Genomic DNA, 19,440 nt, shown 5'->3' with positions numbered 1-19,440 from the left:
AAAGGGTTAACTAGGGGGCAATCAGGGGGCTTTATGCGGTAGTATATGGGGGTCCCTGGCGCTATAAAAAGCTGCGGCGAACCTAAATACCTACCTGCCTAACTAGCGTCACCTGTGACACTAATACGGCGATCAGAAAAATGATCGCTTATTAGGCTGGGTTCACACTGGAGCGATGCGGAAACGCCACGAATCCGCGGCGGGTTCCCGCATCGCATGCCTCCCGGCGGCAGTTCACACTGCCCTATGCGAACTGCTGGGAGTGTCAGTGAAATGTTACTGACACCCCCAGATCAGTTCGCATATCGCAGTGCGATCTGCAAACTCGGATCGCATGGTGTGAACACCCATGCGATCCGATTCTGCTGCGGGCCAAAAAAAGGGTCCCGTGCGAATTTGCGGCGGGTGCGGCGGATGGCTGAACTCGAATCGCACAGAGATCGGATGTGATTTGCACTGCAGTGCGGTGCGAATCACATTCGTTCTCATAAACCGCTGCAATGTGAACCCTGCCTTAGTGACACTGGCGACGGGGGGTGATCACGGGGTTAAACCTTTATTGGGGGGGTTAGGGGGGCACATTAGAACTAAAGGGGGCTAACCCTAACTGCCCTAACAGTTATTACAGTCACAAATGACACCAATGCAAAAAAAAAAAAAAAAAAGCAATTGGTGTCACTGTGACTGGGGGGGCAGGGGTAATTGGGGGGTGATCGGGAGGTAAAGGGGGGGTGTGAGTGTGCCTGGCATGTTCTACTGTGTAGTGTAGTGCTTGTGCAACTCACCGATGCTCTCTCCTCGGTGCCGAAACGAAAACTACCGACACGGAGGAGAGAATACATCACTTCCTCTCCTGTGTTTACATTACAGGAGAGGAAGTGATGTCACCGGACATTTTCATTCGCCGGGAGCGATCGCGAGGGGGTGGCCATGAATGAATGGCCGTCCCCTCGTCCGGGATCGCTCCCGAACGAATACCGACCGCCGCAGGCACCGGGCGGGGGCCCGATCGGGCCCCGACCCGCGGGAGGCAAGGGACGTACATGTAAGCCCTTATGCCTGCCCGTGCCATTCTGCCGACGTACATCGGCGTGCGGCGGTCGGCAAGTGGTTAAGATCAGTAAAATGTTGTCATACCTATGTGTCACCACTGGGGGCTGTATTGAGCACTCAGCGCCCCATGCTGAGAGAACATGCTGTGTCAGGGATCTGAGATGGTTCTTCCTCCAGCCAAACAGCAGGACCTCCGGTCAGCTTGAGGGGGAGTTCTTCTCCCTGCTTATCACCCCCCGTGCTGGCAGTCTCCCCCTCTTCATGGGGGAAGAAGTGCTTTAAGTTTTCTTTGAAAAAAAAAAGAAGAGAAACTGGCGCAATCAGCGCGCTGCTCGGCGGCTTGCAGCCCCCCCTCGCCATGCTGCTTCTTCCTGTAGGTCCCAGAGGACCTGTAGTTGGCCGATCGCGTGGGGAAAAAGCTTTTTTTTTTAAAGAAAAAGGGGAAGAGCCGTAGGCAACACGGGGCGGGGCTTAACGGCGTCAGTGTCCTCTGAGGCCCAACACGAGGAGGCAAAGTTTTAAAACATTTTTTTTGTGTTACTGCACACTGTCGAGGGACACAAGAGCAAAAGGTGGCATTAAGTTTGGTGACACAGGGATTTCCTTTGACACATTTTTACTGCTGCATCAGTCTGGGCATTAATAGCAGCAACTGTGCTGAACTATAGCTCAAGCAGTATATGCATTCCTTCTTGTGGTACCTCTGCTTTGTGCATCGGGCTATGGTAGAAGGGGGGTAAAAACACCTCAATAAAGGGCTCTAGAAAGACTTATTTAGTCACACGGAAGCCTAGATCCATCCCAGTGAGATGGCATCCTCCCCTGAGAGTAATATGGCTGGTCACCGGGAGCCATCAGGAGGGGCAAGTGTTGCAGCTGCTCTTAAACACTGCAGGCCCTGTATATATTGCTAAGGAGGTTTTTTCTTCAACCATTTTAAGCTTAAAGTAAAAGTTTGATGCTTTAATCGCATCCCAGAGTGGGACTAAGCGTAAAACAGGTCCCTGTCCACTGCTAAGGACCCTCATACAGCAGAACAAGGATGGAAAATTTCTCTCTAGGACCAGGAAAAGGCTGATGTCTCCTCTTCCATACAACCTGATGCAAAGTATCAAGCTCACAGAAAAATATGATTTTTATATACGGCTTACCTGTAAAATCCTTTTCTTGTTAATTCTTTAAGTTGTTGGGTTAGTTTGTTCATAAAAGGGCCGAAGTTTGCCGTAGCTAAAGTGGAGGTGTTATTAGTTATATTGATACCTAGATATTTAATGCAACCCTTACTCCAGGTGTATGGTAGAGTGGTTTGAAGATTAATTTTTACTGCATGGGAAATCCCCAGATCCAGAATTAGTGATTTGCTAAAGTTCACCTTGTAGTAGGATATATTTCCGAAGGCAGTTAACACAGCATGAGCATGAGGGAGAGATGTACTTGGGTCTGTCAGCATAAGTATAACATCATCGGCAAATAGATTGATGACATGTTTATGATGTCCCAACACAAACCCTTCAATACGAGAGTGTGTCCGAATAGTTTCTGCCAAAGGTTCCATCATAAGATTGAAGATTGTAGGAGACAAGGGGCAACCTTGGCGTGTGCCATTAGAGATATTGAATGGTTTGGATAAAATGCCCGAGGATTACACCTGTGCTGACGGACACGAATATAGAGCCATTATTGCAGGTACAATAGATCCCCTGAGACCAAACTTGGTCAGTACCGCCTCCATATACCTCCAATGGACCCGGTCGAACGCCTTCTCTGCATCTATAGACAGAAGCAGAGAAGGCGTTCTGGATTCAACAGCATGATGAACAATATCAATGATACGACGAGTAGCGTCAGAGGTCTGTCTCCCCTTCACAAATCCCATCTGGTCACGCTGAACAATATGCGGGAGTATGTGCATCATACGTTTGGCTAATAGTTTAGCATATATTTTAACGTCTGAATTGAGCAACGATATGGGTCTAAAATTGGCTGGTGTGTTGGGATCCTTCCCAGGTTTGGGAAGGGTCACAATGTGAGCTCTCAGCATCTCAGGAGGAAAACATGAACCATCAATCGCTTTTTGGAAGGTTTCCAACAGGTAAGGTGTCACGATTTCTTTAAATACTTTGTAATATTCATTCCCAAAACCATCCGGTCCCGGGGATTTGCCATTGGGAGAGGACATTATGATTTGGGAGAGTTCCTGAGCCGAGAATGGGGCGTTAAGTAGGGAGAGTTGATCTTCCGTTATAGAGGGGAGCTGGACCTGCTTAAGAAAATTCTGAATGTCCGTCATTTTGGGTTGGGGAATTGTATCGTCTTTATGCAAGTTATATAGGGACTCATAGTACTCAGCAAATTGATTCGCTATATCCTGTGGGTTTGTAATTTTGTGTCGTGTGGTGGAGTGTAGAATATAAGCTATTCTAGTTTTTAAGCGTGCTTGTTTGATTCTATTAGCCAAGTATTTCCCTGCTCTGTTGGCATTGGCATATGAGTTAAGCTTCAGCCTACGCAGATGCTGATCGTATTGTTGTGTGAGTAGATCCCTCAGGGTTTCCCTAACTTTAGAGACCTCTGCAGCTAAGGATGGCGATGGGGACGCTTTGTTTTGGGCTTCCAGTTTGCGAAGCGTGTCTAATGTGTTCTGTAGATTTTGTCTATATTTCTTTTTTTCCCTGGCTCCTAGTTGGATTAGAATACCCCTCATGTATGCTTTATGAGCATTCCAGAGCGTGAAAGGGTTTGTATCAGGGGATTCGTTCACCTGGAAAAATTCTGTGAGATGCTGAGAGATCACCGGGAGAAGTGTGGGGTTCTGGATAATTTTAACATTGCAGCGCCAGATGGGTGAGGAAGGAGAGACACCCCCCTCGCCAATAGACAGTGTTATGGCTGCATGGTCAGACCATGTTATATCGTGAATTTGAGCATCCGTCACACGTTGAAGCAACCACTTATCTGTTAAAAAGAAGTCTATGCGCGAGTACGAGCAATGTCTGGTAGAGAAGAAGGTATAGTCTTTTTCGGTCGCGTGGAAACACCTCCAGGTGTCGAACAGTTCATGGGTATGTAGAAGAGGCTGTAAGACATTTGACCTGTGTAGGCCAATAGACATAGTATCCATGTTAGAGTCTGCAATTAGATTGAAGTCTCCGCCAATAATGACTTGGCCATAGAGCATGGAGGAAACTTTCTTAAACACTTTCCGGAGAAAACGATGTTGATGTGAATTTGGTGCGTAAAGAGTCACAATGGTGTATGGTCTGGAGTTAACGTCTCCAGTGAGTATGATGTATCTCCCCCCATCGTCTATAAAAGATTCCTTTAGGTGGAATGCAATGGTGTTCCTCAGGGCCAATAATACACCGCCTCTTTTGCTGGTCGGATTGCATGCTAAGAAAACATGTGGATAGTCCCTGTGGGTACACTTAGGGGTTTTGTGTTTTTGGAAATGGGTTTCCTGCACACAAAGTATGTCGGCTTTATGTTTATTTGCTTCCTTCCATAGGGAGAATCGTTTGGCAGGATGATTTAGACCCCTAACGTTCAGTGACAAACATTTAATAGTCATGGATACAGAGTAGGTAGGTGTGCGTAAGAAGCATGTTGACAATACTCACTATACCACATGTATTCCTTCCGAGGCAAATCCACACTAGGGACTCGAGAGTCATCTGAATTTCAGTGTCACATATTTGACGGTAAGGTAGGTTACTGTGTGCCATAAACAAGAAAGAAAGACAAAACAGAAGTAAAAAATAACGTACAAGAATCATAAAAAAGGGATCTCAAAACCGATCCACGTGCAGACGTAGCTGCTAACTTGTAATCGGGGGTGAAAGGAAACTCAATAGGCTCCATTTCTCCGGAGAGAGTGAATAACTTTAGAGAAGATATTATGAGCTACCACCGGCATTTTTCTTGCCGTGACGTTTGTGTGACACCACTTGCCATTCCGCAGGAATAGGTCTGGGATCTTGGGTAGGCGAAATCTGCATGTGTGGTTCAGGCATGATCCCCCATTCCCTCAGCACAGCTATGCCTTCATTTAGCGTTGTGATAGTTTTGGAGACACCATTGTGCGTTACCACCAATGAGGCAGGGTACTTCCATTTGTGGAGGATTTCATGGTTCCGCAGGGCCTTAGTCACCGTAGCCAGATTACGCCGTCTTTCCAAGGTATGTCTGGAGAGATCAGGCAGCAGCAACATATCAGCGTATTGTGGTGGTAAGGTGTCAGCACCGCGTGCCGCTTGGAGAATGCGCTCCTTAACATGGAAGAAATGAATCCTCATTAATACGTCCCTCGGGGTCCCTTCAGGGAGATAGGAGGGTTTAGGGATCCTGTGAATTCTGTCTATAATCAAATCTGGTACAGACAGGTCTGGAACCAGTGTTGAGAAAAGTGTTTGGGCATATTGTAGAAGTTGCGATGGGGAGATCGACTCAGGGACACCCCTCAATTTTAGGTTGTTCCTTCGGGATCTGTCCTCAAGGTCTGCGACTTTGTCCCTTAGCCATGCGATTTCTTCCCCGTGGGCCTTATGTGCTTCCACCATAACATTATAAGAGGTTGCATGCTCTTCTAGCTGGCGTTCTACTCTGTCCACTCTATGCCCTATGGCTTGCACTTCAGAGCGACATTGGTTAATTGCTTGTACCATGTCGGTATGTAAAGCTGTTCTGAGAGAAAGTAACATTTCCTTCAGCACTGTGTCTGAGACAGGCCTATCCTCCGTAGGGAACTCCGCTATGGGATCTGGGAGATGTGCGGCCTGTGGTGTGTGGGTGCTCTGCTGACCGCTTACCTCCATGTCAAGGCCTGAGACTGGAGAGCTCATCCGCGGCTTAGACTTGACCGGACTCCTGGTCGAAGGGCTGGAAGAGCCAGAGGTGGAGCTGCTGTGTCCTCCGGGCTGTGTATTGGATGCTGCCTGCCCTTCCATGTCCGTGGTATGTCTCGCGGCCTGGAGCGGAGAGCGCCGTGAGTTCGCGCCGCCGCCATCTTGTGGTGAGTCTCGCGGCCTGCTCACGAAGAAATCCTTCAATTTCTGGGGTTGCGGCGCGGATTTCCTCCGTCGCGACATTCCCACAATGTTCAGGCGTTCGATCGCTGCGGATTGGGGTGGAATTGGTGCCGGTGTGCTCCGTGTGATAGTGATCTCTCCGGTGGATGAGCGGAGCTGCAGGCTCAGGCGTCCATCACAGCGCTCGGTCGGCCACGCCCCCTAAAATCCTTTTCTTGAGAGTACATCACGGGACACAGAAGCTTCATTACATAGTGGGTTATATAGGCACCTCTGGTGATTGGACACTGGTTAACCCCCAATTAAGGAGAATTCCTCCCCTATATAACCCTTCCCATATGGGAGGCACTTCAGTTTTGTAGCAAAGCAATAAGAAACCACGTAAAACCCAAGAGGGACGGGAGCCCTGTGTCCCATGATGTACTCTCAAGAAAAGGATTTTACAGGTAAGCTGTATATAAAAATCCTATTTTCTTGATCATACATCACGGGACACAGAAGCTTCATTACATAGTGGGATGTCCCAAAGCAATGCTCAGTTTGAGGGGAGGGAGACACAGATCAGAATTATAGACCGCCAAGGACCGGAGGATCTAAACTGCAGCCTGCAGTACACTGCGTCCAAAGGCAATATCCTCTTGCCCTCTGACATCCACTTGATAAAATCTGGTGAATGTGTGGACTGATGACCAAGTTGCAGCCTTACAGATCTGAGCCAGGGAGGCCTGGTGATGCACTGCCCAAGAAGCACTTATAGCCCTCGTTGAGTGCGCTTTCACTTGAAAAGGAGGGATCTTACCCTTTACACTATATGCCTGAAAAATAACCTGTCTAATCCACCTTGAGAGAGTGGATTTTGACGCCGCCTGGCCCTTCCTAGGGCCTTCCAGCAAAATAAATAAGCAATCAGTTTTTCTTATCTGAGCAGATGCCTGAAGATAGATACTGATTACCCTTACCACATCTAAAGTGTGCAAAGATTCTTCTTCTGCGGACTGTGGGTCTGGAAAAAAGGACGGTAGGATTACATCTTGATTCAAATGGAATCCTGAAACCACCTTAGGCAGAAAGGACCTGTTGGGACACATTACCACCCGGTCCTTATGAATAATTAGATAAGGTTCCTTGCTGGAGAGAGCTGCTAGTTCTGACACTCTTCTAGCCGAGGATATGGCTATCAAGAAAACACATTTTTTTTAGTCAAAAGAACTAATGAAGCCTGATGCAAAGGTTCAAATGGTTGCCCCTGCAAAGCCGAGAGAACCAAATTCAGATCCCATGGGCATACCGGAGGTTTGACTGGTGGCCTTATCCGCATAGCCCCCTGGATGAAAGCCCGCACAAGGGAATGTGATGCAAGTGGCTTCTGGATAAACACTGACAAGGCCAAAATCTGCACCTTGATAGTGCTTACGGCCAAATTCATTTCTAGGCCTGACTGGAGGAAAGCCAAGATCCTGCTAGTGACATACTTTCTAGGATATCATCCGCTGGGTTCACACCAGGAAACATATGCCTTCCAGATTTTGTAGTAAATAAGCCTGGAGGCCGGCTTTCTGGCATTGACCAGAGTAGAAAGGACTGGCCCCGAAAGCCCACGATCCCTCAGAATGTTGGTCTCAGCAGCCAAACCGTTAAACTCAGACTGTGTAAAGCAGGATGGTAAACTGGACCCTGCGAGAGTAGATCTGGCTGGAGAGGGAGGATCCACGGCCTGCCTACTGCCAACTTCATGACCTCTGCGTACCAAGGTCGCCTGGGCCAAGCCGGGGCTACCAAAAGAACCGACTTTGTTTCCCTCTTGACTCTTCCCAGGAACCGTGACAGAAGTGGGTACGGTGGGAAGGCATAAATTAGATTGTACTGATCCCAGGGAACTGTCAGAGCATCTGACCCCTGAGCAAGTGCATCTCTTGTCCTTGACACGAATTTGTCCAGCTTTCCTGTTTCTGTCTACGTCTGGAGTGCCCCACCTGCGACATATGTTCCGAAATACATCGGGGTGTAGAGCCCATTCTCCTGGGCACAACTGCTGGCGGCTCAGAAAATCCGCCTGCCAATTTTCCACTCCTGGAATGAAGACTGCAGAAAGGCATGGAACATGCGATTCACCTCTCTTTGTGCAACCAGACACCTGGTGCCACCCTGGTGATTGATATAGGCCACTGCTGTGGCATTGTCGGACTGAACCCGAACAGGGAGACCCCGTAGTCTGTAAGACCAGTTTATGAGAGCCATATAAACTGCCCCGATCTCCAAAACACTTATGGGCAATAGCTTCTTGGTCGCAGACCATTTCCCCTGCGAGCACGTCTCCTCCAACACTGCTCCCCAGCCTGTCAGCCTGGCATCTGTAGTTATAATCTTCCTTGGAAGAGGAAGAAAAGTTTTGCCTTTCAGCAGATTCTTGGTTTGTAACCACCAAACGAGACTCTTGCGTGTCCCTGGGGATAGACACATAGGAAGATCCAAGGCCTGGGGCTTCCTGTTCCAAGCCGCAAGGATGCATCTTTGCAGTGGCCTTGAGTGGAACTGGGCGAATGGAATGGCCTCGAAGGAGGCGACCATTTTCCCTAACAGTCTCATGCACAACCGAATGGGGGAAGATTTTCTGCCCAGAATTAGGCGCACCAGATCCCCTATAGCCAAGGCTTTTGGCCTTGGTAGAAACACCCCGATCTGAGCAGTGTCAATGACCATGCCCAGATACTCCAACCTGGTGGCAGGCTGAAGGGACGACTTTTCTAGGTTTATAATCCAACCTAGGCGTTCCAGGTGTTCTAGCGTTCTGGTAACACTGTGGTTCAGGAGCGCTACTGTTTTCTCTATGAGAAGTAAATCATCTAGATAAGCCATGACGGTTATACCCTGAGCTCTTAGGTTTGCCAAGAGAGGGTCTAGAATCTTTGTGAAGACTCGAGAAACCGTAGCGAGACCGAACGGCAAGGCCACAAATTGAAAATGGCGCCGATCTACCGCAAACCTTAGATACTTTTGGTGTGCGGAGAAAATTGGCACATGAAGATATGCATCCTTGATATCTATCGATGCCATAAACTCTCCCCTTGCAGGGAGGAGACCACAGAGCATATAGACTGCATTCGGAAAGACCAGATGCGTAAAACAGGTTCAGATCCTTCAGATCCAGGATAGGTCTGACACCTCCATTTGGCTTTTAAACGGTGAAGAGATTCGAGTAAAAGCCTGAACCCTGTTCTTTTGGGTCCACTTCCACTATCACCCCCTGGGATGGTAAGTGATCTAAGGCCAGAAATAGCGGTCTTTCCTTTACTGGATACTTGGGGATTCTTGACCTTAGGAAGCGAGAAGGTGGAATCTCCTGAAACTCTAGCTTGTAGCCCAGAGATACCGAGGAGGTTACCCACTTGTCCCGGATCTCTTCCCGCCAGGCTTCTGCAAACTGCAGGAGCCTTCCCCCCACTCGGCCGAGCGGGGGCGCCCCTTCACAAGAAAGCTTTTGGGCTCTGCTTGGCAGGCTTTCGCACCCAAGTCTTTTTCTACCCCTGGACATGGCCTTGAGCCTTTCCTGTAGAGGGAGGTTGGGAAGGCCTTCGCCACTGCTTAGAGCTTGATGCTCCGGGAGAAAGAGAAAGCCTAAATGATAGACGTTTGCTCTTTTTGATTGGAAGGAGAGTAGATTTACCCCCTGAAATTTTTTGGACGAATTTGTCTAATTCCTCTCCAAATAAACGTTCCCCCTTAAACGGGAACCAAATCAAATGCTTCTTACATGATAGCTCAGCTGCCCAATTTTTTAGCCATAGGGCCCTTCGCATGTGTACCAACAGGAGAGACAAACGAGATGCTTGTTGGACAGAATCCAAAATCGCAGCAATCATAAAACACAGAATTTGAGGTATTTCTGCATAATTCTCCACTTCCTCACTGGGAAGAAGGCCAAGTATCTGCTTAACTTGTTCCTTGAGGAACTGACACAACCCCACAGCTGAAACTGTAGGTTGCACTACAGCGCCAGCCATGGAAAAGGAGGCTTTCAATGTTTCCAGCTTCTTATCAGTTGGATCCTTAAATACCTGAGCATTATCCAAAGGACAGGTCAGGTTTCTATTCACACAAGAAACAGCTGCATCGACAGATGAGACCCCCCATTTCTTGGTGAAACTTTCTTCCAGAGGATAAAGCATAGTAAACCTTTTAGGAGGAGCAAACAGTTTATCGGGATGTCCCCAATCCTCATACAACAATTTATCCATTAAGGGATGAATTAGAAAGGAAAAGGCAGTCTGTGGGATTTTCCTGACCCTCAGGGAAGAAACAGAGGATGTGGCGACCTCAGCAGTGGGCATTCTGAATGTGGTACGCACCAACTCAGTATAATATTGAACCTGTTTTCTGAGTGCCTGGGAGGAGGGGACTCTCTCCTCTTCCTCTGACTCATCTGACTGCTCTTGATCCCTGTCCCAAGATAGGGATCTCTCCTCATTGTCAGAGGTGTCATCTGAAAGAGGAATCTCAGCAGAGGGAGGGGATCTACCCATTTTCCTGTTATCTTTTAGGGAAGCTGAAATTTCATGATTCTCCCTTCAAACCCCTTCAATGTAGCCTTAAGGGAGTCTTCAGTGACATATACCGGGGCTGAAACATTAGGAGAGGCTGCAAAACCTGACAGGGGCACTGACTCATCCTGTGAGGCTGGCTCCAGTCTTGCGGGGGGGGGGGGGGGGGGTGGTAATCTACAGGCATTTTTAGAACCCCTAGACCTAGGCGGTGATTTACCAGTGCCCTTGTTACCTCCCCCTGAGACCCTCTTACGAGGAGACATAGTCCTAAGCTACAAAGCAGAGGTACTAGTACAAAAGTGCAATCACTGTTGTGCTCCAAGTCTCACAATAAATATATATGCTTAAACTGCACAACCTGATGCTGAGTAGGTGTCTTAGGTTTGCCTGGATCCAATCCCTTAGGATGCTTACTGCCCACAGCTCCTGTGCCTTCCCCTTACAGCCCTCTGGCGCTCTGGGCTTTTTAAAATTGCTGCTTGGCGCCTGCACAGTAAAGGGCCGTGCACGCCGACGTGCACGGCTCGCAACCACACCCCCCCTCAGCGCGCGTGCACAAGGACTGACGGTCATCCAGGGGGGAAGGGGATCACCTACGGAGCCGCGTGGGACCCCTAGACTACATGGGACCCCTCTTTTTACCTCTATTGTGGCAGAGACTGCAGTGGAGACGTGAGTCATCTGGAAAAAAACAGGCTTCACTGAGCGTGTGTATCTGAAAGGCATGTAAGTATGCATCAGGCTGCTCTTACTCCCTCTAGTGGTGGAAACCAGGTAATATACAACCACTCAAATGAAGAAATCCATAATATATAATTTATATAGGATTAACTTCTCTTACCTGTCCTCGCCGCAGGAATTGCTGAAAACAGACAGATTCCAGCCTTCACCCATCACGGCGGGCAGAGTTGTGCCAACCTTCAGGATTTTTTGGGTTCCTTCTGAGAGGAACCTCTTACCTGGACCTTGTAAAAGCCTCTGCCAGAAACTTTCGTGCCACTATGTAAATAGTACACCAAGTCTGGTTTTCCCAGAGCCCAGTCTTCCAATGGGAGAGGACTTACAGGCAAAACCTTGTTTCTTTGGATGACGAGGCCTGGGTACCATACCATCTTGGGAGTCAAAATATTGGCCCGAGATATGGATCCGGTTATCATAGCCCTTAGACCCCCGCAGGGACCTTCACAGAGCTTTCTTCATAGCACGTTTTACGTGACCAACCACCTTAGACACTGGCGAGAAAACTGAGGTGCCTCCCATATGGGAGGGGTTATATAGGGGAGGAATTCTCCTTAATTGGGGGTTAACCAGTGTCCAATCACCAGAGGTGCCTATATAACACACTATGTAGTGAAGCTCCTGTGTCCCGTGATGTATGATCAAGAAAGGTTGTTTTCAGTCACTCACTGAATTGGACCGCTCCACATTTTTACTGCCAGTAACACATTCAGTCGATGAGCCCACTTCTGTTTTGGGTTCACTAAAAGCCCCCCTCAATCTGTTCATGCTTTTTCTATCCATTCATGGCTAAGAAAGCTTATGTATTCTGTGTGAGAGCACCAAGATAAACAGTTTTTTTTCCTCAGTAAAAGTTTTCAATACTTTATTCTATGAAGGAAGCGTTTTATGGGGAGTTCCAGCAATTAGCGCTGCTATAGCCTCTGTAAAAATAAAACCTGACTTGTACAATAGACAATGCTCATATGCTAACATGCTAAGGGGTCCAACAGATAAGATGGAGGTCATTTAAAAAAAAAAAAAAAAAAAAACAACTATATTTCGCAGGTTCAGTCATTCAAAACTGCGCTGGCGTTCAGAGGCCTACGGCTACATCACCCTGAAAGCGCCCGATCTCTGATCTTGGAGGCTAAGCAGGGTCAGGCCTGGTTAGTACCTGCATGGGAGACCGCCTGGGAATTCCATGTGCCGTAGGTTTCTAGGACCAGTTTAAAGAGGTACTACAGTGTTATTCCTGATCAGCAGGCCCAGGGTTTGGCCGGCATATCAGAAGCGTTCTGTTTTACAGTTGACGCCATGAAAGATTCTATTCTCCAGGCCTCATAGCTCATGCTAAGGCTGGTACATAGAATCTTATGGTTGATAGATGGTCAGCCGAAGCATAATACAAAAAGTTCTTGGCCAGTTTCCCTTTTTATGGTGAACGGTTATTTGGAGACAATCTGGATAAGTATATCCAAAAAATGGGGCATCTGCCTCCAGGCAGTCACGATGGCCTCCACCATCAGGATTCAAGAGGTAAACCTCAGGGTCAGTCCCAGGGTCAAAAGAGGACCTAGGGGAGGTAACCCACAAAACAAAATACTAAAGCCTTATGAAAGGGCGCCCCTGCTCACTTGAGTGGGGGGGGGGGCTTATAAAACTTTCAAGGGTCTGGCAGGAACAATGTCACAGTTCCCGTCTCCTCGTTTTCTCAGATCAAAACGTACCCAGAGATCCAGTGAAAAGAAGTCTCTCTTTCTAGCTTTGGATCATCTCTTGTCTCAAAGAGTGATATCAGTGGTTCCCTTGGTAGAGCAAGGATTAGGGTTTTTCAAACCTTTTTTTTTTTTTACGGTTCCAAAGCCGTACGGTGATGTCAGAGCCATTTTAGATCTCAAAGATCTAAACCGGGTTTGAATATCAATTCTTTTCACATGAAGTCAATCTGATCAGTAGTCTCCGTCCTACAAGGGGGAGAACTTCTGGTGTCAATCAACGTCAAGGATGCTTTTTTCTATGTGCCATTTTTTCCCCGTTCACCAGAAATTTACGCTTCAAGGTAGAAAATCTTAATTTTCGGTTTGTGGCTCTTTCGGTCTAGCTACTCCACCTCGAGTGTTTACAAAGGTCCTGGCTCCTCCTTTAGCCAGGGTAATGGCTCAAGGTATAACAAAACTAGCCTATTTAGATCTTCTCTTCATAGATCAATTTGGTAGCTTAATCTAAACTTTGGTCAAGGCAGTTAGCTACCTGGAATACCTAGGTTGGATTCTCAGACTAGAGAAATCCTCCTTAAATCCATCATGAAGATTGCAGTACTTGGGACTGATCATTGATACAGCTCAGAAGAGGATGTATTTTTCCCCAGGAAAGGGTCAGTTCCATAAGGGAACGGATTATGTTACTCAAGTCAAAGAAGAATCCATCCATGCAGCTTTGCATGAGTATGTTGGGAAAGATGGTGGCTTCTTTCGAGACCGTTCCTTATGCATGGTTTCATTTAAGATTGCTGCAACACAGTATCCTGTGAACTTGGAACAAGAAGGCCCAAGATCTGGGCTTCCTAATGCGTTTATCCCCCAATGTGTGTCAGAGCCCCAATTGGTGGTTGATATCCAAGAATCTACAAAAAGAGGAATCCTTTCTACCAGTTACCTGGAAGGTGGTAACAACAGACGCCAGCCATCTGGGCTGAGGAGCAGTCCTGGAAGAAGCATCTGTCCTAAGGAAATGGTCCAAATCAGTGATGACCTTGTCCATCAATAGTCTAGAGATTCGGGCAATACGCCTGGTCCACGAGGCCCATTCACCAAGGGGGCTCGAGAAATTGTGCGGTCCAGGAAGAGGTGAATCATATTCTATCTTGGCAGAAGACAACATTCCTTGCCTATTTACATTCCAGGAATAGGAATTGACAGGTGAACAATTGTTCCTGGGAGAATGGTCCTTTCACTCGACATGTTTCTGTTGATACACCAGAAGATGGGGATTTCCGGATGTGGAACTTCGTGTCAAGGACAAGGGATCTGATGGCATACGAAACAGATGCTTGATTCTTTCCTGTTCTGCTGCTTCCTCACCTTCTTCGCAGGATCAAGCAAGACGGAAAGGAGGTGATTCTTGTGGGCCCAGTGTGGCCCAGGAGATCTTGGTTAGCCGAGATCGTAAAGATGGCGGTGGGGGACCTTTGGACCCTACCACTTTGTTCAGACCTTCTTTCGCGAGGTTCGGTATTCCATCCTACCTTACAAATGCTAAATTTAGAGGTTTGGCTATTGAGACCCACATTCTGAAAGATCATGGGCGATTAGCCTCAGTAGTTCTACTTTGGTAAATGCTATATATCCGCAGACACCCGCTATTGTCCGCCTCCGCAACAGTCCGATTCTGCAGACGGAGGAAAATCCTATTTTTCTATCCGTCTGCACAGCGGATTGGATGAACACGGACAGACGGTCCGTGCTCATCCGATCCCCATAGAGAGCTGACAGGGCGGTCCATGCACAGTGTGCGGAGACCGCTCTGTCCGCTGCCGGCTCAGCGGGGACAACGGAGCGATCCCCACTGAGCGAGCGGATCATCACGGGGCGGATCATTACTGATCTGCCCCGTGTGAAAGGGGCCTAAGGGTGTCCTGAACTTTCCTTCTACACTATATTCTGGCTAGGTAGTGTAAATCACTGTGTAAGTTTAAAAAATATTTATGCTATTTTCTTCACAGAATGGCTAAGAGCTTAGCAAAACGCTGGTCAGTATTTAGAGATTTAAGAGGATATCTTTTTCAGTTGTGTTATTGTCAAACATGGAATTGTAAGCTCTAATGAGCAGGGCCCCCTGATTCCTCTTGTACCCAGGTCCGGATTAACATAAGGGCTATTGGAGCTGCAGCACCAGGCCCCTACCATAAAAAATAAAAAAAATAAAAAAAATAAAAAAAATAAAATAAAAAAAAATAAAAAAAATAGGCCCTGGCTGGCCAGACTCTCTGTCGCTTGCAAACACAGAAGCCTGGCTTCTGTGCTACAAAGTGACAGCACACTGCTCAGTGGCGTGGGGGGGGGGGGGGGGGGGGGGGTGAGCACCGCCGATTTCAAAGCAGGGGTCTCCATCTCCTGCTTACCCGGTGCTCTGTCAAAATATCCGCGGGCGAGTGACACATGAGGCCCTGCCTCCTAGATCGGCTGAGCTGTCCATCATAGGAGCCAACCCAGTCAGGAGGCTGCACCGAGGCCTGCTCTGTGTAAACCGGCCGCGGTGGCTCTCTTATTCAGATGCTTGGGCACAGCCAGCTGAGCCAGGTAAGGCTGATGAGATGGGGCCGGGCACTGATGATGGGACTGCAGTAATGGGCATTGATGATGAGACTGCATTAATGGGCGCTGATGATGAGGTTGCATTAATGGGCACTGATGATGAGGCTGCATTAATGCACACTGTTTGGCACTGATGATGAGGCTGCATTAATGGCCACTAATAAGGCTGTATTGATAGGCACTGATGAGGCTGTATTGATGACACTGATGACTGAGCACTGATGAGGCTGTATTGATGGGCATTGCCTGTGCCCATTAATGTAGCCTCACCAATGCCCATCAATGCAGCCTCACCAGTACTCATCAATGCAGCCTCACCAATACCACATTGGTAAGGCTGCATTAATGGGCACTGATGAGGCTGTATTGATGACACTGTTGCCCTGGCACTGCCTGTGCCCATTAATGAAGTCTCACCAATGCCCATCAATGCAGCCTCACCAGTACTCATCAACACAGCCTCAACAAAACCACATTGGTAAGGTTGCGTTGATGGGCACTGGTGAGGCTGCGCTGATGGGCACAGGTAAGGCTGCGCTGATGGGCACAGGTAAGGCTGCATTGATGGGCACAGGTAAGGCTGAGCTGATGGGCACAGGTAAGGCTGCATTGATGGGCACAGGTAAGGCTGCATTGATGGCTGGGCACTGATGATCTGTGTATTACACTATCCTGAACCACCCTATGCCCAGCCTCCCAAAAAAAAAATAGGCTGTGCACGGAAAGCAATGGGCTGAGAGGGAGCGATCTCCCCTGGCTTGACCGGTCCTGCATTCGGCATGCGCCAACTGGGCTGGATGGCAGGACTGATAACGGGCACCATGGGCAGTCCTAATGGAAGCCAGGTATTCAGCTTCTGTAGTGTTGTGTTAGGGCTGCACAGCTGTGCCCTTCAACCTCACCTAAGGGCACGCCATGCACGCCGATGCAGGGCTCTTACGGAAGCCTGGGACTTCCATAGCATTGGGCCTGCGCCACTGTACCCTTTCACCTCAGGTGCGCACGCTGACACACAGCTCTTAAGGCCCACCAAAATCCTCAGCATCATAATGCTCTTAATCTGGCTCTGCATGTTCCAAACTGTATTGTAATTGTAATGTCTGCCTTAATTCTGTAAAGCAATGCACAAACTGTTTGCGCTATATAAATCCTGTATAATATAATAATAATGGCAAAAATTGCTTGGATATTATACAACCTCTCTTTAGACATGAGGATTTTTATTTATTTTTTTCTAGGGCCAGAACTATTTCTACAAAACGTCGTATTGCATGTAGGTGCCAGTGTGCTTCATAAACCGCGACACTGAAAGCAGCAAGAAATCATTGCATTATACATGCCTGGACTGACTGTGGCAATTACTGATATTATAGCTAGGTCAACAGATCTCAAATGAATGGAAAAATGTGCATACAAATGGAGACTAGTCTAATTAAGCTCATTAACCTTAGAGCTCTGTGCTACATCGGCAAAAGGCAAGTTTGAAAACAAGCTGTGCCTCTGCTGCTGTTTTCAAACATCAGTCTTTTGACCAATTGCTACAGGCTGGGCAAGAGCAAATATGGTACTTTATATGCCACTACCACTTTCGGCTCTTATTGTTGATATCTGTTGAGACTTCATCTGATATCTAGTCAGGGGATTTTCTCCCTTTCTTTTAAGGGTAAATTTATTAGCTTTCCAAAAATAAACATTTAGGCCGCGTACACACGGGCGGACTGTTCGCCCAACCTTGTCCGCTGAACAGTGTTTGGGCGGACAGTCCGCTCGTGTGTGGGCTTTCAGCGGACAGTTGGACGGACAAAGTCTTTCGGAAATTCCGAAAAACTGTCCGCTGAAACTGTGTTTGAGCGAACAGTCCGCCCGTGTGTGGGCCTGTCCGCTGTACTTTCGAAATGAGCGGTCTGTTCCCGCTCGGAAAGTCCGCCCATTTCGAGCGCGTGTACAGGTAGGCGGGGCCCGCGAAGGAGACGTCGCGGGCTCCGCCGCCTGGAATGGGCTTAAAGGGGAACCCCAACGCCGAAAAAAATCGGCGTGGGGGTTCCCCCAAAGTCCACACCAGACCCTTGTCCGAGCACGCTACCCGGCCGGCCAGGAAAGGGGGGCGAGCGAGCGCGCCCCCCCTCCTCAGCCGTACCAGGCCGCGTGCCCTCAACATGGGGGGGTGCCTTGGGGAAGGGGGGGCCGCGCGGCCCCCCCACCCCAAAGCACCTTGTCCCCATGTTGATGAGGACAAGGGCCTCTTCCCGACAATCCTGGCCGTTGGTTGTCGGGGTCTGCGGGCGGGGGGCTTATCGGAATCCGGGAGCCCCCTTTAAGAAGGGGGCCCCCGGATACCGGCCCCCCACCCTATGTGAACGAGTATGGGGTACAATGTACCCCTACCCATTCACCTGTGAAATAAAGTACAAAAAAAAACACAACACAGGGAAAAAATATTTTATTGCACAGCTCCGGGGGGTCTTCCGTCTTCGGGGGTCTTCTCGCCGGACTCCTCCGCTATCTGTGTGTAGCTCTTTTACTAGCGGAGGAGTCCGGCTTTCTTCCTCCCCGCCGCCGGCCTCTTCTCCCGACTTCGGGGGTCTTGTCCCCCTCTTCGGTTCTTCTGCCGGGCCACCGCGCCTTCTTGTAGCTCTTTTACAGGCGGTGGCCCGGTCTTCTGTCGCCGCTGCCTTCCGTTCTTCTGTCGCCGCCTTCGGTTCTTCTGCCGGGCCACCGCGCCTTCTTGTAGCTCTTTTACAGGCGGTGGCCCGGTCTTCTGTCGCCGCTGTCGTCGCCGCCGCCGCCTTCCGTTCTTGTTCTTCTTCTTGTTCTTCTTCTTCTTCTCCTGGAGATGTTGACTCGACGAGCTCTCCGGCCGGAATGCCAGGGCCGCGCTGTGCGGTCACTTATATAGTGACAATGGGGCGGTGTCACATGGTATATGTCACATGGGTTGGTCACATGGGTTGATGTCACATGGGGACTATGACATCGTAAGGGGGCGGGGTCACCATGTGACCAACCCATGTGACATATACCATGTGACACTGCCCCATTGTCACTATATAAGTGACCGCACAGCGCGGCCCTGGCATTCCGGCCGGAGAGCTCGTCGAGTCAACATCTCCAGGAGAAGAAGAAGAAGAACAAGAAGAAGAACAAAAACGGAAGGCGGCGGCGGCGGCGGCGACGACAGCGGCGACAGAAGACCGGGCCACCGCCTGTAAAAGAGCTACAAGAAGGCGCGGTGGCCCGGCAGAAGAACCGAAGGCGGCGACAGAAGAACGGAAGGCAGCGGCGACAGAAGACCGGGCCACCGCCTGTAAAAGAGCTACAAGAAGGCGCGGTGGCCCGGCAGAAGAACCGAAGAGGGGGACAAGACCCCCGAAGTCGGGAGAAGAGGCCGGCGGCGGGGAGGAAGAAAGCCGGACTCCTCCGCTAGTAAAAGAGCTACACACAGATAGCGGAGGAGTCCGGCGAGAAGACCCCCGAAGACGGAAGACCCCCCGGAGCTGTGCAATAAAATATTTTTTCCCTGTGTTGTGTTTTTTTTTGTACTTTATTTCACAGGTGAATGGGTAGGGGTACATTGTACCCCATACTCGTTCACATAGGGTGGGGGGCCGGTATCCGGGGGCCCCCTTCTTAAAGGGGGCTCCCGGATTCCGATAAGCCCCCCGCCCGCAGACCCCGACAACCAACGGCCAGGGTTGTCGGGAAGAGGCCCTTGTCCTCATCAACATGGGGACAAGGTGCTTTGGGGTGGGGGGGCCGCGCGGCCCCCCTTCCCCAAGGCACCCCCCATGT

At 49.2% G+C, this 19,440-nt stretch overlaps 1 protein-coding gene and 1 pseudogene across 1 annotated transcript in view; one reads left to right on the top strand and one right to left on the bottom strand.

The window, feature by feature from the left end:
• The window catches only part of GTPBP3 (GTP binding protein 3, mitochondrial), a 160,156-nt gene that overhangs the window by 76,627 nt on the left and 64,089 nt on the right, over positions 1 to 19,440 (bottom strand). The gene's annotated exons all lie outside the window — the stretch shown is intronic.
• LOC143979564 (5S ribosomal RNA) lies at positions 12,438 to 12,553 on the top strand (annotated as a pseudogene).

The sequence above is a fragment of the Lithobates pipiens genome, unplaced genomic scaffold (genome assembly GCF_037356315.1).
Source record: "Lithobates pipiens isolate NorthernLeopardFrog02 unplaced genomic scaffold, aLitPip1_a1.2 Scaffold_13, whole genome shotgun sequence".
NCBI classification, from domain to species: Eukaryota; Metazoa; Chordata; class Amphibia; order Anura; family Ranidae; genus Lithobates; species Lithobates pipiens.
Note: the sequence above shows the minus strand (reverse complement) of the source record. Positions and strands in the feature narration are given on the sequence as shown.